The 12366-nt window shown below is 39.0% G+C and overlaps 1 protein-coding gene across 5 annotated transcripts in view; it reads right to left on the bottom strand.

Annotated features, from left to right (window-relative positions):
* The window catches only part of BNC2 (basonuclin 2), a 296688-nt gene that overhangs the window by 235435 nt on the left and 48887 nt on the right, over window positions 1-12366 (bottom strand). The window lies entirely within an intron of this gene.

Genomic DNA, 12366 nt, shown 5'->3' with positions numbered 1-12366 from the left:
CTTATATAAAATCTGAATTTTAATTTCAATATATAGGTCATGTGGCTTTTAGTATATTTTTCCCATAAGATGCATTTTTAATGCAATTCTACCTTCCTACATACTTTCCCCTTCAGTGCTATATTTTGCCAGAGGGCTTTTCTCTCTCTGTTTTTGGTCTCATCTTCAATTATGTTTTCTTCACTCTAGTAATTTTGGCATTCCCTTGATCTCTATCATCTCTGTTGCAAATGTTCTCACCTATAACTCTATATAGATGTTTTATTTTGGTTTTTCTCCACAGCATGAATCCTTCAATAAAAGAGGCAGGTGGTATTAAAGATATTTAATACACTTCATTAATAGAAACAACAGCTAAAAACACATGCACTAAAAAGTTACTGACCAATTCATTTAATGTCTGCATATCACAATGCAACTGACAACCAGTAAACAACATCTAAGGTATCTTGGCAATTAAGTAAAAACATCTCTCAGGAAATCATAGATTGCCTTTCATTACTGAAACTTGTTGGGTGATTCTGTAGCTAAATGCTTCAACACACATCCCACTGACCTGATATATTTTCTTGGTTCAAATGTGGTATCTAAACAGCAAGTTTACCTGTTCTGCTGCCAGTATAAAATGTAATCTACACTGATTTATTCAAAGCAGGATTCAGACATATTTTTGAGGTGATATATCCTTTTTAAAAATGGTGTTTTGAGAAAGTAATATCTATTTTACTTTAATGTAATCAGTGTTACTCAACCTGAACACTTTACTTGCTTAACATTTTCTTTTTTGTTGTTGTTGTTGGTATTTTTTTTCCTGCTTAAGTTTATAGTGTTTTAAAATTTGCATACAAATTCAAATATTTATAAACTGGAATTAGAATGGCATTTTACTATGAAAAGATTTAAGCCAAACATCAACATTATAGGTTTCCTATTTCCATTAAAGAGGTAAATAGTAATTCCAGAGAGAAGCACCTCTCTCTCTCTCTCTCTCTCTCTCTCTCTCTCTCTCTCTCTCACACACACACACACACACATCAATATTATGAAACTACTGTCACTAGAATGCATGCTTTAGTTGTTTATCCAAGAAGGGTAATGAGATGTGATGATCTACCTTCTTTAGCCAAGTCCTCCTTTGTAATAATAGCATCCATTGATTTAACAGCTAACCAACATTTGGAGCCCTGTCTGTGTTTATTCAAGGGGTTTTTCCCTTCACAAACCTAACCCGCCCATACAAGAATCAAATCTATAATCAGGCTCTTGTTGATTCCATGCTCTACTCAACTGAGATAGGCAGTGCAAACAACTGAAGTATTGTTACTGGACAAGATGATCAGCAATGTGGTTAATTGAAAATTAACAGTGGGACTTTCTACTTAGTGCCAAATGTAGTCAATGTGAAGTAGTCACCTTCAACGGCCCAAGAAAGAAAGTCTATTCCCAGTTATCTGAAAATGAGAATTATCTGAGCAAATAGTACTTTCCACTTCTATTGACATGATTAAAGCAAATGAGATATGTCTTATTTTTTGATAACATTTCATTTTCTCTTGCATAGCATTTAGACATAATCAAACAAGAAATGTTTTTAAACCAAAATATTTACCAGATTCTTAATTTGGAAAGTAAAAAAAAAGATGCACTTCAAGTTTATAGAGAGAGAGAGCAACACAGTATATTTTTTTGAGAACCTACTATGTGCTGGGCACTACACTGGACACCAAAGTATACAAAGATGAACACACCTTGGTTCTTGCCCTCAAGGAGGGTGTCTTTCAGCTGAGTTGCTGATTCTCCACTCTTTGTGCTATAGACAAATACAGTCTATTTAAAAACGTGACTAAACTTTACCCTGTGTGAATTCTTCCCTGGTTTGCCTATCTTCTGTGACTCCATGGCACAAAGACCAGCATTTATCACATTAATTCATTCATCAAGCAATGATTACTAAGTGCAGGCATGATGGTCATTGCTGAGACTATGAAAACGAACAGGACATGGTCATTGCTGAGACTACGAAAACGAACAAGACAAAACTTATCCCCCAGGAAGATCCCCTACAACTCTAACAAGTTAGCTTACCACCCACTGCATATAGCAGAGCTCCCTTGAACAACAGCGTATGTATCTTTTATCACCAGCTTGGCATACTGCAGGAGGTAAATGTTAATTCTGAACCTGATAAAAAAACAAACTTTAGATGGGAAATCAGAAGACCATGTTTTAGGCAAAGGATGTCCCTGGATCTCACTTTCTTCCTCAAAACAATGAGGTGGCGGTCTTTCCCCCACCCCAAGCGATCTCAGGCTCTACTGGTGTATCAGTGAATATTCTTGTTTCAAGCGGGAAGGGTAAACATATTTAACCACCTTAGGATGTGCCTTAAACAATTTAAAACCCATCTAAGCTATGATTAGTTCAATGGCTAGGCCTATGCTGAAATCACATCTTGAAACATTATTGTAGCCATTATTGTGGAATTTACTTTCTGATTTTGATATATTGAGTTCTTTTCTTGTCTCCCCTTACCCGGAGATGTATAATTTGGGTCTGCTGTATTCTTTCAAAGGGAGAATTGGCAGGGTGGTTGCTGTTACTTAGGATAAGTGTATAATCTCTTTGACTTTCTCTTGTTGGGCAAACTGCCCAGTGAATATCAATTTTTTTAGAGCTACAAATATGGTTTTAATAGATTCACAGATTTCAAATGATTAAAATTCAGAGCACATCTCTCCCAGGGTGAGCAGATAATTCACAACAATCCATGTAGATTCAAAGGAGATGACAATGGATCAATCTGTATGTGAATAAGTTGACACCGTGGTTTACTGCTCCTCCCATCTCTACAGCCCACTCCCACCCCCACAACACACACACTTTTCATATGAAGAAAAATGCCTCAGTCTATGGGAGTTCAAATTAGTCATAATATCCACGTGAGAGACTGAGGAAGACTTACTGTAAATCAGCCACTCAGAAACCACATTTGACATATTTTGGTTAACAGTGTAACAATAAGTTGCATAATACTGTACCTATCGATTGGAGTTTGGGATTATAATGGAAAGTAATTGCCATACATTGAAAGTGACCAACCACACGATAGAAAATTGTTTCTGAAGAGCCCACAAAGGGAATCATTTTCCTTATAATCTAAAACTTTTATCCTCTAGATGGTATATTCTATCACACCCTTAAGGCTATATTTTGTTTTAAAGGTGCTAAGGTATCTTAACCTCAAATCACCCAATTATTCAATTTTCTCTCACCTAGAAAAGTTCTAGCAAAGTAAATTGAATTCTTTCTTTATTCAAACAGTACTGTCTATTCCAAAGTGAAGCAAAAGAGCATATCAGAGGAACATCCTCCTGGATATTCACAAACATGGTAATTGACCGTACCTTCGCTATGCCTCCCATTGGCTAATCAGCATGATATGCAAATTAACTGCCAACAAAAATGGCAGCTCATTTGCATACTGCAGGCAGGGTGGGACAGCACCATCCCGCCTGCCCCGCTTGCTATTTGTGACCCAGGGCGGTGGGGTGGGACAGCGCCATCCCACCTGCCCTGCGGAGTGGCAGGGCAGGGCAGCAGCGATCGGCCGGCCCGCCCGGGCGTCCTGTGTGCGACGCGACCTGGGTCAGTGCCCCAACCCCCTGATCGGCCCTGCCATGTAAGGGACCTGGGGAGGTGGGGCAGGCACCGAGGGATTGGGCCTGCCATCTGCCACCCGGGGAGCAGGCCTAAGCCAGAAGGTGGTTATCTCCCGAGGGGTCCCAGACTGTGAGAGGGCACAAGTGGGGCTGAGGGACACCCCCCACTCCCCCCCGCCAGTGCACAAATTTTAAAAGCATAATATGCTAATCGACCGAACAGTGGGACAACCAGTCGCTATAACGCACACTGACCACCAGGGGGCAGACACTCAACGCAGGAGCTGCCCCCTGATGGTCAGTGCGCTCCCACAGGGGGAGCGCCGCTCAGCCAAAAGCCTGGCTTACAGCTGGCAAGCCCAGCAACAGTGGTAGGAGCCTCTCCCACCTCCGCTGCAGGCGGGCAGTAAGGAGCGAGGGGTCCCAGACTGCGAGAGTCCCGGACTGCAAGAGGGATGTCTGACTGCCGGCTTAGGCTGGATCCCCGATCGGGCCTAAGCCAGCAGGCGGACATCCCCTGAGGGGTCCCGGACTGTGAGAGGGCGCAGGCCGAGCCGAAGAACCCCCCCCCCATGCACGAATCTCATGCACTGGGCCTCTAGTAAATTCATATTAGAATCTGCCTCTCAATTGCTTTTCTGCCTCCCTGTCTTTTACCTTTAAAAAATATAATAACTCATTGAGGTAATTACAGTTTGTCAGATACTGTGCAATGCATTTCATTTGCAAGGTGTATCTTCCATCTACCTAAACAAATAGAGATCTTGTTCTTTTCTACCATCCTATAAGCGGAATATCTCTATCTAAAAACATGAAAATCTAAGAAGGAAAGAAATCAGATACCAAAATAAGAGCAGTTTTCCACTTCTCAGAAGCAAAAGGCGTTTGAGACTTGAACTACAGCTTAGACTAGATGGTTGGGCACTTTGGTATTTCATCCCCACTGCATGATCCATGCTAGTAGTTAATCTGACAATTTTTGGACCATGATACCAATAAAAATACATACCCACAATAAAAATAAAGCATATAATAATTGTGTCACTCAACTGCTTTTGTTAAAAATTGGCTTCTGAAACAGATTCTTCTGTCATATAAATGCTGAAGATATGCATGATGTTTAGATCCCACTGGGGACTACTTTTTCGTTTTCCTTACACTCTTCTCTAAGTCTTCACTAATCTATCAGATGTCACAATTTAATAAAAGCATTAACTATACCAAACTGGGGCTCCTGGGTCCACTAAGAAAAATGCAATGAAGATGTGGATCTACCTTTCAAGATCTGAAAGTGCTGATCACACTGTGGCAGAAGTCTGCAAAATCACTGTTTTTCAGAAGAATATTAAGAGTAGTTGAACAGTTAACTTTCCCCCATTCCAAAATTAAGGACAGGGGGTATAACTGAGATAATGCCTAAACTGCTGTGTGCTTCAATGTGGATAAAGCAAGGGACCTGTGCCCATGAAAGGGAAATGCATTACCTGTTCCAGATCACTCTACTCGAGTGGTGAACGACTAGTTTTATAAGGGCTATGCTAAACTTCCAAATAAAAAAAGTGGTTGTAAAGACACATCTAAACTTACCTGACAAGCACATGGTAGCATAGGGGGGATTCAGAACAGCAAATACTTCAAAGCATTCTGGGCTTTTAGACCCATACTGAAAACAATGTATCAGTTCTTATAATGGGCTTCTCCTCTGTGCCACAAACATCCTTCCTGTCTCACCTCTTATTCTAAGGACATCAGCCAACTTCCCCCTCTGTAGTTAATTACCATCTGACCCTGAGTTCCCCCTGTGTGTCTCACACACATCAGGAGAGTGGGAGGTTAATGTTCAGAGGACCAAACGAGAATGAGAATCAATGGTTAAATATCTCCCCCTTTTATTTCGTGGGAGACATATTCATGAGGTGTCCTAGACGGCCCCAGTGAGAATGAGCACTCATTAGCAATAGTACTGGTCGCTTCCATAATTCACCTTTGTGATGGTTTCCCCGGTCTGTCACTCCTACTCTGGGAACTACCCAAACAAAGTACCTTCATGCAAGTCACTGTCTCAGGATCTGTTTTCAGGAGGACCTAAGTTAAGTCAGCTCCCCCAAAGATACTAAAATGTTAAGTAAAATTACAAAATATCTGATTCTATCAAAATGAAGAGATTAGCTACTGACATAATTCACAACAAAAAGGAAAAGATCCTATCAAATAAAGACAGAATATGCAAATTGACCATCACACCATCACAACGATGGTGGCGCCCAGTCCCCTCAGCCTCACCGGAGTCCCCCAGTCCTTTTAGCCCCGCCAGGGGTGGCAGGACCACGGTGCGCCAGGGCCGAACCTGCCCTCAGCCTCCCAGCCACTCAGGGACGCCCGAGGCTCAGGTAACCAGGGCCGGCCGAGGCTTGCGCTGCCGGCAGTGGCAGCAGTAGAGGGGTGATGGGAGCGTCACCTTCCCCTGATGGCCGGGTCGCCTCCCGCCCCTGAGGGCTCCTGGACTGTGAGCGGGCCGGGCTGAGGGACCCCCCCCTCCACTGCATGAATTTTCATGCACTGGACCTCTAGTAAATAATAAAAGGAAAGTAGGAAAAAGCAAGAAGGCTAGATCTTTCCATCCAAAAGAACAGGAAGTTCACAGAGAAGCCATACTCAGAAAAATCCTGAAGGGTAGGTACAATGTGTAGCCCTTTACTTTTAAATCCAGGGTTTCTATTTGACAGAGAGTCAAACCATACCCCAGAGCTTCTCCTGTGCTTTGGTCCCATGCATCACTCCCAGCTAGAAACAGGACATGGAGCCTCATACTGTCCTCTCAGCTCTTTGAAACGTGCTCCCTATCATACCTTAGAAACGGGCTCTCGTAAGCAAATAGAGCAGTCAGCCCACTGCTAGTCACCTCTTTAGCCAAAGGAGTCCTGTCCCTCCGTATGCCTGGTTCCAGTCAACAGGTCCTCTATTTTCAATACTGGTTATATAGCACTGTCCTGCAAGAATTCCAGGAAACAGACCCAAACTCCATCAGATCTCTCTGCATAGTTCAACAACTAAAAATCAGAAGAAAGCCAAGTGTAATAGTAAAAAATGTATCCTTATACATACTGTGAGGTTGTTAAGGAAACTCTGAACAAATCATTCATAGGTGATTGGTCTGACTTCTTTTACTGGTTCCTGATTTACAAAATCACAGAAATAACACATATTCTGCTAACAGCCAGGGATGTTGCTATGGCGTCATAGGTCATCACAGCTGAAACTGAGACCTGAGGCACTCCTATGACGACGAGACGAAAATCTTTAAAATAGTACATCCAAATATCTGCGTTTTCCTTTGGAAATGTTTACCATCGGTGTAAACCAGTAATGAAAACAATATCTAATTGTTGAGGGCAAAATGAAATCACAATTAAAATTTTACTATACACATCCATAACTTCTCTGTGTATAATCCTAAAAGGGCAGTGTTCTAAGTCCATTCTCTAGGTGAAATGAAGTAGGAGCAAGAAATACCAGTCATCATGCACCATTCATAAACATACATCAGGAGAGAATTACCTGTGACATTTTTCTGCAATTCCTTAAATTATTGGACACCACTGCCAAATTCTGTTATAGAATAAATGAATGTTATGACATACTTAAGCAACCTAAGACCTAGATCAATATATTGCATACCTTTAATTTAATTTCCCCAAAACAAAATGTTCGTTTTTGGATATGAAGAAACCAACTTCATGGAGTCAGGGGAATGGGAATGAGGAATTAGGCAAGAGTACATAAGAGCAAAAAACACCAAGCAAAAGTTCTGAATCAAATATTCAATAATGCCCCTGACAAATTTCTTTTGCACTAGGATTGTTTCTCTTTTTTTAAGTGTCGCTTCCTTCTACACTGACAAAAGATAACAAATGTTCCTTGCATGTGTTAGATACGAACTTATATGACTAACAGTTATAAACAAAATTCCTTTGCACATCAAAGGAAAAAAAACTGTTTATTCAAGAAATTCCTGATGGCTTCATTTATAAGTAAATTTTTCTCTTTATTTGAGACCCACTAGCACAACAGAGGAGAGCTAGAAGACAGCAGGTACCTCTCATAATGAACTATGCAGTTTTGAGAAAATGATATCTGAAGGCAATTCTTTCTTCTGGGGTCAGCAAATGAGTGGTTCAAAAAGAATAAACTATCCCGAGATTACAAAAAACAAACAGACAAACAAAAAAACTACCACACAACTGGAGGGGATGAAGAGGACCATTCTTACATTCTTGCTAATTAAAATTTCCAGTTCTTATGGTCCTCTATATACACAAATCCCAGTCGAGAAAGGGCTGCAGGATCAGGCCTGTACCAAGAAAAACTATCCCATCATCACATTAATGGTATTATTACTTCATAATGCTAACCAGCCAGGTTTACATAGAAGAGATTAAATAACAAGATAATCTTATAAACAATGCTCATTTCATCAGTGTACCAAATAAGTCTGATTTATATCAGTGACTGCTCTTCTAATTAATTTATGCATCCACTTGCGTTAATTTACACAGACAGACACCTACACTGGGATAGGGATAGCTATTTTTTTATAAAGTCGTGAACTTTGAGACGGGTTCATGTTTAGACTTCCCAATGCTGCTGTTTTAGTTCCCCTACACTTCAAAAATAAAGTGACTGTTAAAATACCTTACATTAAAGTTGAAGCATGCAGAAAGAAAATATTTTATCAAACTCAATACCTATCTCCCTCTGCCAACATTTATATGTTTAATTTTAGTTGGTACAGCTGTACTCACGCTCACAACCAGATCTGTCCATTCCAAGGTTATGAACTTACTCTTCTTACCAATATTCCCCCCTCAAAGCCTTTTGGATACGTTAAGTTCATCTCATTACAGCACAAATCTCAAATGCCTATATTTGTTTTCATGCAATTCCTAGTGACTTAGGGCCAGGGGTGGGGGAGAGACTCCAAATTTAAAAAGAAAAATCATTTCTACTAACATCTGGGAGTTTTTAAAAGTACACTTCACTATGTTGGTTTACAATAGCAAGTACTACCCGTCAACAGTTTTAAATGGAAAAACTCCATAGAGGGAGGAAAATTCAGCTCTTCCCAATTCCTTAACCAGAAAGATAAAAACTAAATACAGACCCACTCACAATAAGCTATCAGTGACATCACCATAATGCCAGCACTCTCTGAAAACCCGTAAAGAATAACAACACAAAGGAATTTCCTGGTGTCGGAATTATTCCAGTTTAGTCATTTTACAACTTCCACGGATAGCTTCAGTGTGGGGTGAGGATGTCTGTTTACTTATTTAATCAGGCAAACAAAAACGTTTTTACTTGCATTTGATAGAAAACTTTTATGTATTATTTGATCAATGTTTACTCGTAGGGCCTTAATACAATAACATATGTCAGCCACAATATCTGTTTTTGATTATAAACTAGAGGGCAGAGACCCTATCTCTTCAGCTCACTTTTTATAGGATGCAAACAGAGCACCATACCCAAAAAGGCACTTAAAGATGGTTTTTATGTTAACAATGACTTCAAGGCGCTTGGTCTGCTTCTAAGCTCCATCAAACTCCACTGGCATGTACTGAACATTAAAGAGTAACACTTTTATATTCTAGGGTAATTTCATTCTTCAGATGTCAGTAATGACACTTCTCTTTTGAAACGGATTATTTAGATGGGACTGTTTGCCGTTCTTAATGTTAAACAATTAGCTTTTGTCCAACACCTAAATTCTATGCTAACTGATGCTAGAAGATAAAAGAAAAAGAAAGCCAGGCCCAAACATTCCATTTCTTAGCATCAAGCTCCGACATTTTCTACATTGGGCCAGAGGATCTGCTGTTTCCATGGGGGAACCTGTTAAGACCACTACTGTGGTACCTAGAAATGTAGCCACTTTGCATTCTTTATTTATGTCCACTACGATCATATAGAACAAAGGACTCACTGAGTTAAGTAATTTTCTGTGACAAGAAGAAAATTTGAACACTGTTATATATTTATAAACTCTAAAGGAATAAAAACCAGTAAACAATATCTTAAGTGCTTTGACACCTCGGAAATGAAGTCTTTTAAAATTTCTGGGCCTCGGTTTCCAAATCTGTACAATTCAGACATCAGATTATAAAACATCAGATATTTTCTAGGTTTAAATTTTAAAACTATATGAAAAAAAAATACTGAGTCTAAAGAAAAGCCTAGTGAATTCTCACAAGTTGAGATTGCATTAAATGACCAAACAAAAGATTTTTTCTTTATTTTGTGGGTGGAGATATAGGTGGACTATGTGCTCTCAATGTAAATTATTGTATTATTATGACTAATACATTAGTCATAATGTATTCGTTATGACTAACTCCAACAAAATTTTCAAATAGAATATCACTATTCTTATCAACATAAAAATGTGGATTCATATGTAATAAGGTATACATTGTATGTATATACAAAAATCCATATACATGCACACACTCCCACACAAACACATAATTCTATTCAAGCCAAGAATTAAAATTCTTGTTTCCCTCTTTTTTTTTTCTCATTCTATAAAGCCCCTAGGACTTAGGAACTTAAAGTAAAAATAAGCATCTTATTCATTATTTCTTAATACCGACAGCTCCAAACATGAACAGCTTATGTTAAATTGGTCATCTGAAATCTAAATAACATTCTCTTATAGAAACAGTGGTATTGGGAGAGAAAGCAGGATACAGTTAAAATTGGTCATCTGAAATCTAAATAACATTCTCTTATATTGGGAGAGAAAGCAGGATACAGTTCAATTCTCAAGCCATTTAACCATGGTTTTCTAATCCATAAGGTGACTGAAATGTAGAACTCAAGATACAGAATCTAGTAAATTAATGCTACTTAAGCAGAGAAAGTAATGGTAGCACTAACATAAGAATACAAAAGGACCTGAAAATATGTAGGGACATCCAGTCCACAGGTCACCAAATATTTTTAATGGGGGGGGGGATCTTAAGTTTATGAAATTACTTTTTATTTGTAAGCATTTGCTGAGATAATTGCAACTTTGAGTAACTATTTAGGGTATTATCATTGTCTTGTTTTGAGAAACAAATAAATACGCTACAGAACGCAGTGATTTCTTCCAAGTAAAGGAAAAATAAACACCAACATAGGTATCTTGTTGAAAATTTTCTATGTTCACCTTGGATTCCTTATCCTTGGGGGATTACAAAACTATTTCAAGGTAAATAATATTTAAATAGTCAAGATTTATTAAGTTTTCAGGAAAAATTTCTTCCGAAGTTTTATCTGCTTAATCAACAGAAGCTAGTTAAATACATTTATATAACAGTAATGCATTCACCATAAGTTATATGCTAGGCACAGTGCCTTATACCCACACATTACAGCCTTCAATCCCTCCAATGATGCCAAGAAGAAAGACCTGAAGAATTCAAGTTTTCCTATTCCATTTCATTAATTAAAATAAAATGCAAAGATCAAAACACACAGGGAGCAATGTCCTAATTACTGGCTTATTCTATTAGATTTCAAGCAAGTTTAAAGTCAGGACACTCAAGTGCTTCCATTTGAATGGTTTCCTCCTAGATCAGGGTAAGAAGGATGCTAGCGACTTGGAGCCACAAATTTTTGGCTTTCATCAATAACAATTCCATTCAAGAGTCTAGGGATAGGATTAGCGAGCATTCTGAATTCCTTTTAAAAAAATTAAAACAATTAAGGTTCATTCACATTCATTAGAAAAATCCACCAATGGTCACAAAAGTTTATGTAAAAATGCACTCTAAATTTTATAAGTTTATCATCTACGTAACTGTAGAAATTAATCTCTTAAATGGTAGCAGGAAAACGAAAACTATATATGAGCCTCGCCGGTGTGGCTCGGTGGCTGAGCATCGACCTATGAACCAAGAGGTCACGGTTCAATTCCTGATCAGGGCACATGCCCAGGTTGTGGGCTCCATCCCCGGTGAGGGGCAGGCAGGAGGCAGTCAATCAATCATTCTCTCTCATCATTGATGTTTCTATCTCTCCCTCTCCCTGACTCTCTGAAATAAATAAAAATATATTTAAAACATAAAACACTATAAATGAAAACAGAATTGCAGTTCATGTCAATGGAGGATGGAAAATGAAAACAGGCTGTAAAAAAATGAATACAAAAGGATAAAAAGAATAAGGCAAAGAGAAAATAGAGAAGGCAAAGGAAAAGGAGAAGAAAAAATAAAGGAGATACACAACAGGGAAAAGAGAAGGCCGTGAGGTAGACAGGGGACTAACCAAAGAGAGTGAGATAAGGTTGGTAGTAGAATGGCCCCTCTCCAAGGCCTGCCCAGTTCTGGACCATTGCTTCTATCTGACAGAGCGATTACCTCTCCCGTGGTTTTAAAAAATGCTTTCCGTAGCTAAACAGTCTCATTTTATTTTTCAAATTCTCATGTTTATTTTTTAATAAAAGTTCAACTTTGAAAATGTTGCTTATGTGTAAAAGGAATGACTTATTTTAGAAATGTACTTTGGAACCTATACCCCATTGCTCAGTTTAGTGCTCAAAACCTCAGAGATGTCCCGACATTCCAAACCTGACAGTCTTTCCTTTGTAAAGAAATGAGGCCTGCCTCTTTCCACAGTGCCTGAAAATTACATTGGAAACCACTCTTCCCTGATTGTGCAGAGC

The sequence above is a fragment of the Myotis brandtii genome, unplaced genomic scaffold (assembly GCF_000412655.1).
Source record: "Myotis brandtii unplaced genomic scaffold, ASM41265v1 scaffold30, whole genome shotgun sequence".
Taxonomy (NCBI): Eukaryota; Metazoa; Chordata; class Mammalia; order Chiroptera; family Vespertilionidae; genus Myotis; species Myotis brandtii.
This window is presented reverse-complemented; position numbering and strand designations above follow the sequence as displayed.